General features: G+C 37.7%; 1 protein-coding gene across 1 annotated transcript in view; it reads right to left on the bottom strand.

Annotated features, from left to right (window-relative positions):
• CYSLTR1 (cysteinyl leukotriene receptor 1) overlaps nt 1-11,715 on the bottom strand; it is a 23,451-nt gene that overhangs the window by 11,017 nt on the left and 719 nt on the right. The gene's annotated exons all lie outside the window — the stretch shown is intronic.

Here is an 11,715-nt window from a genome sequence, read left to right as displayed (position 1 = left end):
AATAAATGTTGGCATGGATGCAGACAGGAACACTCATACACTGCTGGTGGGACTGCAAACTAGTGCAGCCTCTGTGGAAAGCAATATGGAGATACCTCAAATGGATACAAGTAGATCTACCATTTGATCCAGCAATCCCATTACTGGGCATCTACCCAAAAGAACAAAAGTCGGGAAGAGGGGATGAGTATATGCGTACACAATGAGTGTGAATTGCACCGTCTGGGCGATGGACACGCTTGAAGCTCTGATTCGGGGGGGGAGGTGGAGCAAGGGCAATATACGTAACCTAAACATTTGTACCCCCATAATATGCTGAAATAAAAAAAAAATAAAAAATAAAAAAAAAGCCATCCAAAAAAAAAAAATCTCTGTTTGGGATTGAATGGCTTAGTTTTATAGAATGTTAGAGCTGGAAGAGCACTTTGAGAACATCTAATCCAGCCTCACTCCCTTCATAATGCAAAAAGATAAAATAATTGCTGAAATTAACACACAGAATTAATGGTATAGCCAAAACACCTGATTCACAATCCAATGCTATTTTCACTACACCACATGGTTAAGTTTCAGATTCCACAAGGCCTTTCAGTTAACACTGTCATAAGACAAATTCATATACTGCTACAAATAATGGCAGTTGAATAAACTGTTGTGCAAAGAACTGAATAAAAGCCAAGGATTGATCCATTTCTTTGCCCTCTCTCTGATTACAATATGGGAGCACTGTTTACTGAATATTAGGAATGATAACTTTCTTTCTTTTCTTTTCTTTTTTTTTTTTTGAGACAGAATCTCTCTCTGTCACCTGGGCTAGAATGCAGTGACATCATCATAACTCATTGCAACCTCAGACTCCTGAGCTCAAGCAATCTGCCCACCTCAACCTCCAGAGTAGCTGGGACTACAGGCATGTGCCACCATGCCCAGCTAATTTTTTTCTATTTTTTTTAGAGATGGGGTCTTGGTCTTGCTCAGGCTGGTCTTAAACTCGAGCAGTCCTCCTGCCTTGGCCTCCCAAAGTGCTAGGATTACAGACCATGCCCAGTTGACAAACTTCCTTTTTAATTTTCTTATTTTTCTTCCATTCAATCTGTCCTTATCACTTATGCTGGATTATTTGTTTTAAAGCACAGTTCTAATCATATCGTTTTCCTGTCAAATATCTCCAGTGACCTATTAATTAAGCTCAAAGAACTACTCAAGACTACAATAGTATTCTGTTCTAACCGTATAGAGTCATTTTCCCATTGTTTACTATATGCATGTCATAGAAATGATCCTATGACCAGCTTCATACCTTATTTGATCTCTTCTCCTTTGCTCAGATCATTTTGCCATCTATAAAATGCCCTTTGTCCTCATTGCTATCAGATGTAATTTTAACCATCTTTAAGATAATCTCTTACATCATTTCTTCCATATAAACTTTGCTGAGCCTCTGTACTACTGTGAAATACTAGCTATATTAAAAGGGATGTATTATCCACTTAATATGTATGCATTCTGTGCTAGATCTATGGCAAATAAGACACAGGCCCTGCCCATGAAGGGATTACAGTCTACTAGAGGGAGACACAGATATGTCAACAAATTAATGCACTGCATCATTACTGTTGCTGCAACAGAAGTATATAAAGGATACAGAGAACGGAAGTAGTAAATGGTATATTTATGTTAGAAAAGGCTTTATAAAAGAGAAAACAGTGGGGCAGATGGAGAAGAGCATACTAGGCAGAGAGAGAAAGTAGAATAAGGAAGCCTTGGGGATGTGAAATGGCCTAGCATATTTACAGAATATCTAACAGTCTGATATGCCTAAAATATAAGATGGAAGTTGTATGTGTGTGTATGTGTATTTGGGTGAGTGTGTCTGTGTGTGACTGGACTATGGGATTTAAAGTGAGAAATTAGGTTAGAAAGAAATGTAGGAACTAGATCATAAAAGGTGTAATATATCATTCTAGAGAATGTGAATTTATCTTCTGGGGAATGGGGAATTAATAGAGGATGCAGAGTGAGAAAAGAATACTGATATGTAAGGGAAAGTGGAGCCACAAAGAAAGAGGTTGCTCATCCCTGCAAGGCTTAATTTTCTTGATAAAGTAAGAGACAATGTTGTTTGTTGAGAAAAAGAGGGCTGCAGTAGGGATCAACTCTTCTGAAGATTGATGAAGGTTTGAATAGAGGGGAATGGGAGAGGAATATGGCCAAGAAAGGACTGAGGCCCAGCAGAGGTTTTAGAGTGTGGGTTTTTAACAGCCCCGGTCTGCATAATTGTGTGATCTATTCCAGTAGTACTCAGGAAACAGCCTGGCTGTAGGAGAGAAAAAATGCAAATGCTTAAATTGATCTAAGGCTGGGGGCCACAAAGCAAATGTTTTGGAAGGACAATTGGGTAAGGAAGCTAAGAATACTATCGAAGGACTAGTTAAGTGAAACCATGATGAAGTTTAACTGATTAGCAGAAAAGGGAGGGATCAAGGGACTTGAAAACTCACTGAGATGTAAAAACTGATGTAGTGGCAATTGAGGAGTGAGAGAACTGGAAGTGTAGGAGCTCTGGTCAGAGTGTGGTACACTGGAGTTTAAAATTTCATTTCTGTGATGATAAACAAGGCCCCAGGTGTAGCCATGGAATCAGTAACCAAGATGAAATATGAATGGATATTGTTCCAGATAAGATGGCCAAAAAAATTTGAACTTAGTTTTCTGGGATGGTTGCTCACATGGAAGATGAAGTTACCAAGGTGATAGCAAGATTTGGGGTAGAAAAAAGAACTGCACACCAAATGCCAAAATATTCAGTGAGTTGGGGAAAAATAAGTAGGAGGCCGATAACTGATGTTAACAAGGAAGATTAAAGGGTGACAGATGAAAAACTTTTTGCATTATGGTAGAACAGTGATCGTTTAAGAGTGGCGCCAGGAGTTAGGAGACAGCCAACAGACTCTCCATTTCACAGTAGATGGGATGTACAAAAATAAGCAGCTTTTGATGGGAAGGACCAAGTTTCACTTATGGCAAGGACGTGGTAGGAGAATTCTTTACGGAGGTTTGGGATGTAGGAGAACTTACTTAAAATGGAAAGGGAGTTCCAGAGAACACAGTGAGGAAAGGGTTAATAAAAAGGTCAGATGCGGAAGAAGAATTAGGAGGGAGAAGTACAGTGTATTCTCAGGATGTTAGAACCTTGGAGAACAGTAGACCAGAGATGTCAATGGTTTTGCCACAGAATTCAATTTTCTATTTCTACTTACTTTGTGTCTCTACCCTCTTACTTTTACTTTTTAAAATAGTAATTTGTATATTTGCCTAATTTCTACTATTAAATTATATACTTTTTGAGGAAAATATCAGATCTAATTAATATGTATAGTTTCTGCAGACCCTAGCAAGGAGCATTATACTTGGTGCCCAATAAATGCGTTGAATAATATTAACTCATGTCAAAATTGTTTTTAGATCTATAAAGGCACATTAGATCTATAGTTCATTTATTATATTATTTTCTTATTTTTCTTTTTGTATAACTGTTGAAAAAGTAACAGGGATTTTTTTCAGAACATTTTACCAAAGCAAAAAATTAATAAGCACAACTTCTTATGAGAGCTAAATTTAAGCTGTTTGTTCCTCATCCAACTGAAGTAATAGTTAAGTCTGACAGCTGAATTATGATTACTGTGGATCAGTTGAAAGTAAAGCCAGAAGGTTCAACTAGATTGCAAATTCCTTGAAAGCAGGGATTACATCTTTACATCTTCTCATTCAACTATTTTACTTCCCGTTATACTTCTCCATTTTCCCTCTAGAGGGGTTAGCATAATACTTTGCATATTCAGCAGGAACACATGACTGGCTAGTGAGATTCTCATTCTTTTTAAAGAAAATTATATTACTGACCCAAGTCATTAGAAAGTGACCTTTGTTATTCTAAGAATAGGTGCCAGTTTGAGCGAGAAGGGATCTTTGAGATCCTGTTTCAATCCATTTTAAATGTGAAAAAACTGAAACCTGGGGATGAAAGTGGGCTGGCTATGACTTGCTCAAGAACACATAGCTAGTGACAGGGCTAGGACTAGAATTCAGACATCAGACCAGTTCTACTACTGCACTGCTGCCCCCATCCTCGCTCTTCCTTTTGATCTCCCTTCATCAATGGCATATTTTTCAGAAAGTCAGTTGAGGTCATCAGTGTAGCCAAGATCTGTGAAATGAGGTTTGGTCCTCATTTCTTTTCTTCTCTCTTTCCATGGGAGTATTTATCAACTTTCATGGTTTAAAAAGATCACTTTCATGTGAGTGACTCAAATCTCTGTCTCAGCCACAAACTACTCCCCTGAACTTTAGCTTCTCATTTTCAGCTACCTATTTGATTGCTCTGCTTGGATCACTTGCCTTTTTAAAATTTTGACATGTTTAAAAACAAATACATCTTTCTCCCCAAATGAATTCTCCCAACTGACTTGTCTGTTTTTTTCATTGGCGCTAATAGTCTTCTAGACAGTCAGGCATAGAGCCTGGCAGTCATCTTTGACTCCACCCCACCCTTATCTTATCCCTCATCAAGTTCTGTTTATTCTTATTTTGTAATACCTCCTGACTCTCTCTTTTCTACCAGCTTAGTTCAGGATCCTTATCTCATCATGCATTGGCTACTTGAAGATGATCTATGCATCCTCTTTTACCCTTACATGGTCAAAGAGGTGAATGTGGCAAATTTCTACTTACACTTCAAGATTCAGGTTGAAGTTATAATTCTTTATGAATATTCCCATGTACATGGTTCTAGTCTCTTATTTATTGCCATGCTGTAATTACTCTTTTTGTTTACATGTCTGTCACATCCATTTAGACGGTGAGCCCATTGATGGTATCAAATGTGCGTTATTCATTTTTGTTCCCTTCATCTCCTAATTGGGCAACTTTGAAAGAGGAACTGTGTGCTTTTAAGTGCTTTTGAGTCTTTAGCTCCCCAGGGTGGATGTCTGGGGGCAGAGGGAGGAAGATGGTTTTGGTGTGGAAATGCAGGTGCTATTGTGCAGAAATCCAAATAATGGTGTAAAGTGGAAGTGAAATGTGGACACTTCTAGGAGGGTAGATTCTATTAAAAAGAAACCTGAAAAATCAAAAGAGTATAGGGGACCATGACTCAAGGATGGATACTTTACAAATCACTGGAGAAGAAAGGAAAGGAGATGGAGCATACTGAATCCACACATTTGGACAGGAAGGGAAGGCAAAGAGCTTAAAACAAAGAAGGCATAAGTGGTCTGGTGGGGCTAGAAGAGATTTAAAAAGTGGCCTAGGTCAGAGACTAAGGAGAATCCAAAGACCCAACGATGTGTTTGACTATAGGGCTTGGGTGAGACTGATCATGGATATTTTTGAACTGAAACAACAGGAGAGACCAAAAGATTAAATCAGTATCTGGATGTACTTTTACGATTATATTAAGTTGAATGCCTCCCTAAGCTTTCCTTTACATTTCTAGTAAATGCTAGTGTGCACCGGATGGCCTGTGTGTATTGGAGGACTGCCAATAGGGGTGGGGTGACCAGGGTAGGGCCAAAGCAGAATAGGAAGTGGGGGAGGCTGGGACTCAGGGTTCAGCCTCCTAAGGCAGATACTTCCTCTACTTATGCTGAGCAGTGGCAAGATGCAGGAAGCTAAGATTTTATGAGGGTGCGGCTCAGTAGGGCCCCACTTTTATTTGGTTAACTTCCCAATGCCCTCTTTCCTCCTTTCCATGTAGCCTATTATTGTCAAATGGAAAAAGTTAGTTGTGCTGTTCATCCCATAAGTCTGAGCTCAGGGGAGTTAGGGATAATGCTGTATTAATCTTTTGATATAGCAGGCATACACTCGTGTTTGTTGAATTAGTATATGAGTGAATAGGAGATAAAACATGAGTGTTTTGTAAACTGTAAAGCGCTATACAAATGTAAATTTTTATTATTCTCGTTCCTCCTCATAGTAGGCTCAGTTTAGGTCCCACTACCTAACACCTACTTTAACTATCCTATCCCACTCTTATCACTGTCTTTGAGCTTGTATTCTGTTTATTATCTGTACCAATAATATGGCAGTCAGTATTTTACTACCTTGAATTGTATCTTTTTAACATGTAGGAATCTTGCCTAGGTAGACTGTGAACACTCCTAGGGCAGGAGAAAAAAAGTCTACCTTTTTTTCCATAAGCTCTGTGACCCCAAAGCCTAGCCTACCCTAGCGTTTTGCACATAGAAAAATATGTAATAAATGTTTATTGTGTGATTGATTATTGATTGACTGGAGCAAAGCTACCCATCCTCTATGGAGATTTAATCTATAAGCCGTCAGGCATCTACTAATGATCCCAGTGGCTTTCCTCCATGGTAATAAAAAATCTCGTTGGGGCGGGGGGTGCGGAGATACTCCTGTCATCACTGTAACCCTATCATTACAATTAGTAGCTTTCATAATTGGTATTTCCAGGGATATACTTAGCAGTATTCTCACTGGTATTAAAAACTATAGGGGAGCTGATACTTCATTGCTATCAGCTCTCAGGTGTTTCTTCTGTAGTAGTTTATTTTCTGTAAGGGGAGAACATCATACCTATCAAACCAGGCCATTCTGTTGTCAGACAGTTGGAATCCAAACACAGGACACTGTCAAACCCAAAAGGACCTTGGACTGTGGCATTCAGAGCTAATGATACAGTGTGTTTCCTTCCATTGTACTGTGCCACAAATGTTTTACCCTGTGTAATCAGATTAAAATGACGCATGATACCAGATCTGAAGGGAAATGCCAAGTCACAAAAAAGGCAATAGAGATCTTGAGGAGTGCATGAGTGTGAGTGTGGGTGCATGGTGGAGGATATTTCCACCCTTAGTTCTGTGATAGAAATATGTTACAGAAAGCCTACATGCTTTCAAACTTTTTGTAAAACACTAAATAGAGGGTCTACCTTTTTCCAGGGAGACCTGTATACGTCTCTACCTAATTACCAGTAACCTGGAATCCCCTGAAGTTCTGAGATCACTGATCACAGCTAACTCTGAGGCCTGCCTCTAACTTCTGGGTATTTAGATGTCTGGATCTTGGAAGCAAGATAATTGTTCTCTAGGAGATTGCTTTCTATTTAAGGCCCCTTTTCTTAAATAAGAATTAAAATTCAGCTTAAGCATAAAGGGTAACCAATTTGGAATGAAAATAAGCTTCATTATCTTCTGAGGCCAGGAGACTCCCTAGGAACTTTGGAACAACTATGTAAAACACATCAGAGATGTTTGAGTGTTGTTATTATTAGCTTGATCCCATTTAGCATGTTGAATTCATGACAACACAAAGACAACCCTATGTAAAAACAAATACTGTTAATCTGAAATAGATAAGGAATCTTAACAAGTCTTATACTTTAGACATCTCAAAATGTTATTCCAAACCGCAATTTTCTTTCCTTTTTTTGGGAAAAGGGATGATGAAAAATAAAAGAAAGCCTGAATGTGTCAGCGGACTCTAAGTCTGTATCTCAGCTCCTTTTCCTTTTCCATCAGTTACATTTAAGTAGGAGCTCAAATGTCTGGGATGTATTGATTATACAATCACTCTAAATAAGATAATGACATTTTATTCATCAAAAGGAAAACCAACTATATGTTTAAATGTCCAAGGCTCTATGTTTACTCCTGTTTTGTCTCTTTCCCCTATTACTATGAGGATTTCTCCCTAACTTTTCCCAAAATTTTAAAGATTTTTCTTTCTCTTTTATGCCATATGTACCCAACCCCCAATCTAAAAGAAGGACTGGTGGGGCACAAAGAAGAGAAAGAGATCATGATGGGATGGAGTGGGATGGGGCAGAATTAAGAAGCAGGATAGAAGAGTTTTGTAGAGTGCAACTTATGTTTATACAGTGGCCTTCTCTACTAATGTATGAAGAGGCAAAAGTAATTGTCATTTGAGGATGTTTTAGCACCAGGATTGTAACATGAATTAATGGACCTAAAATGTCTGAATTTATCTAATCAGATTGCATTGTTTCCTTTATTGCTTCTTTCTGTAGGGATGAGGATATGAGACTACTTGCTGAGTCTATCAGACTTAGTAGTTGTATTTCCTCACTGTAAATCAATAAATTGGCATTCTGACTTGTGAATCCATCTCTTATAGGGTTGATTACCGTGAATATATCTCTCAGGAGTTTGTTCACCCCTGATTGAACTGGGAAAGCTCTTCTTACTGGCCCTCAAATCATACCACATAGACATCCATGTAGCCTGAAACCCAAATAACACTGGAGTGAGGGATAAAAGTGACTTTAGATCTTTATATTTCAGGGAGAGACACAAGCACTATACAGACATATATTCTAAGAATAGGATTTGTATTTTAACCAAATCTATGATTGGACAAGTGGCTTTAGAACAGAGTGGTAGAATACTGTATTATGTTCAGAACTTGGTATAAAAAATTATTTTGATCCTTAGCATTCAATCCTAAGAATCTATGGGCTTAGTGGATAATGAAAATAGGGTGGATAGTGCTTTCACAGAAATACTTCTTAAATACTATTCTTAAATGTTTCATTCCTTTCAGAATTCATATTGAGTTATGTACAGGTATTGAAGGCTAGTGGCGACTAGAGGGCTAGATCCTACTGACAGGTCCTAAGAGTAGAAAGAGACTGCTGAGATTCAGCGTGATGCCTATGGCCTAGACGGTGGAGTGTAGGGTGCAGAAAGTAGCTGGCCCTACTCCATCCACATCCAATCAGTTTTGTTATATGTGTTATCCTTCTGGAAAGAATGGGCTTTAAACAAAACCCTTTGTATGGTGGTTTGTATTTTCAAGTTGCTTTCATATTTATCACTTAAATAGATTCGGAAATTACCCTTATCAGCTCATTTGATACATTAAGGAACCAAGAAATACTGATGGTTAGTAATTTGCTACAGAACACACAGCTGATTAAATGTCAAAGCAAGGATAAATTCCCAGTTATTCAGGTCCAGTTTCATTTCCACTGAAATTCATGTAGCAAGATAGTTTAGAGTAGCCACTCTTAGGTTGTAAAGAATTTATAACAGAGTTCAAGCTGGAAGACAGCTCAAGGCAAAAATTACCCATGCTTGCTTATGTTAGAAAACAACATTTATTAAGTGCTCATGGTGTGTATGAGGCAATATGCTAGTTTTTCCTGGGCAGAGAAGTTTTAAAAAGTAAATAACCAGGTACCTTCCCTTAAGACTCTTGGTATCTTTTGAGGAAAAGAAGAATTATATTTCTGTGGCTCTTATTTTTCTGGACCACCTTCTTTCTCTTTCCCAAAACTGTAGGTACTGCACAAATTTCAGGCCTTGGTCATCTCTTTGATTTATTTTCTCTAAGCTAAGCCATTTTTATGGCTTTGGCTATCACCCTCTCTAGATTTAAATTTGGCCTCCATCTCTTACCCATCACTCACATTCAGGGCCATTATTTTCCAACCATCCACTAGATATTTCCTTGAAATTCTTGTGATTGCCTCAAACTCAACAGATCAAAACCAGAACACATCATATCCTATACTTCCCATGGCCATCCCCAAATTACCTGTGTCTATAAATAGTAGTAACACCACTGCCCAGGTTCCACAGGTTTAGAATTTCAGAGACATCTCTGACTTATTCCTTTCCTATGCTGCCTGCATCTAATCGCTCACTAATTTTCATCTATTTTTTTCTTTTTAAATGTCTCTTGAGTTCCTCTTCATTCCATTTCCACTGTCACCAACCTAGCCTACAGCCTCACTAACTTCTACCCTTTAAGTGATCTCTCCATCTCCAGTTTTCCCCGAATATAATCAAGCCAATGAAATTCTGCCAGATTCATCTACTCAAAATGTCTTCCATCATGTTCTCACTTACTCAAAGTTTGCTGATCATTTCCCATTAGAAGGTGCCTGGAATCAATGTCTAATAATCTGGCCTTAAATTTCTATTCAAATTAGTTTTATATTACTGTCTAACACAATCCCTTCACCCTAACCAGATCAGGCTCATTGATGTACCCTACAGGTGCTAAGCTCACTCCTAGCACAATAAATTTCTGACATCATTTCTGTGACTAGAATTGAATTCAAGCAACATATATTGACCACTTACTATGTGAACAGCAAGTTTGCTCAGCATGGTCCCAAATTCAACATATTTTTTTAGGCCTATCTCATTTTGTCTCCTCTGTGAAACCTTTACATGTAGCCCAGCCCACCGCTATCTTTCTCCTCTGAACTCTTTTGCTATTAAAAAATGACATTGGTTTACTGTGTCATAATTTTACATTCTGAAGGTCTTGTATCTGCACCAACATTGTAAGTTCCCAAGGGCGGGGACTATGTTTTATGTTACTTTGTGCCACATACTGTATTGAGCTTGATCAACACTTGTTTAACTGGGTTACAACAAATTTGATATTTCAGTAGGGACATGAGAAATAACAAAATGGATCAAAGTAGACATCCATACTGAGCTATGTTATTTGGGAGATTATGATAGTTACTCTTCATGGTATCAAATCTACAAGATTGGGTATGTACCTTAAGAACCAGTGCCTTCCCTTTAGGATCCCTTATTATCAGCCAGTGTTACTGCAAATGCAAATTTATAATTTTCTGTACTGTGGGAGAATCTTACTTTCATCCCAGATAAATAGTTCCTAAATCCATCAAAAATTTGGTTAAGTGTAGGAGGGAGAAGCTAATGAAAAATGAGAATGGATGATTTTGGGTTAGGAAGATACTGACATGCTAGATTCAGCCTATACTCAATTTGCAAAGTTTTCTTAAACTACTATTCTTTTTTTTCTCACTGATTCCCAGATTGACTTATTTTATTTGGAGTAACTGATTGGCTGGTATAGTCAATAATTAAGGGAACTGGGGAGCAGGTTTTGTTACGGGGATGAATGTAAATATAGTGCTTGTTTATTATGTCAAAGGAGGTGTCTTTTAGTTTTAATTGGGTCATTAATAGTAAAATAACAACAGAATATATTTTTGAATGATTAAGACTTGTTGCAATAGATACTATAAACTTAACATTCTTTAGAAACAAATTTCACTAATACGTTTAAAATGCAATGTAGTCCATTGAATTTTATAATGTAGTGTACAAATATAAATATTTTTATATTTAGAACAATGCACAAACAAGTCCAGGTTTAGTTACATCTTCTTTTTAAATAATCATCTACTAGATATATGGTGTGTGGCCTCCCTCTAAGTTTCAAAACAATCAGAATACTGGAAGGCAGAACCACTGAATTCCATAGGTGGAGCCTACCAACCCATTTGTTTACTCTTGAAAACAGCTTCTTTGCTAAGTAGAAAAATGCTTCTGGCAAAAGATTTTGATTAGAATGCATGAATTGTTGGCTCTGTGCAAACCTGTTCTGTGCTAGATATGTCTAAGTTACTAAATAGATTGTGCAATTTCCTTGTATTCATGTATGGTTGAGAGAGCTTTCTTTTTGCAGTCTGGTCAGAACTCACCAATTTCTAGTGGTGTGGTGTGTTTCAAGAAAATTTTTTTACCTCTCTATTTCCTCATTTGTAAAACAAAGACAGTAACACTTATCCTGTATAAATTATAGGATGTCGAGAGGTTCAAGTGGGATAATGAATGTGCAGCTACCTTATCAAAAGGTCACTTTTCACTGTTTGGTTGACCTTTAGCAGTCACTATATAT

The sequence above is a fragment of the Propithecus coquereli genome, unplaced genomic scaffold, assembly GCF_000956105.1.
Source record: "Propithecus coquereli isolate 6110/MARCELLA unplaced genomic scaffold, Pcoq_1.0 Scaffold86, whole genome shotgun sequence".
Taxonomy (NCBI): domain Eukaryota; kingdom Metazoa; phylum Chordata; class Mammalia; order Primates; family Indriidae; genus Propithecus; species Propithecus coquereli.
The sequence above is the reverse complement of the archived record's forward strand: the minus strand, read 5'-3'. Positions and strand labels throughout refer to the sequence as shown.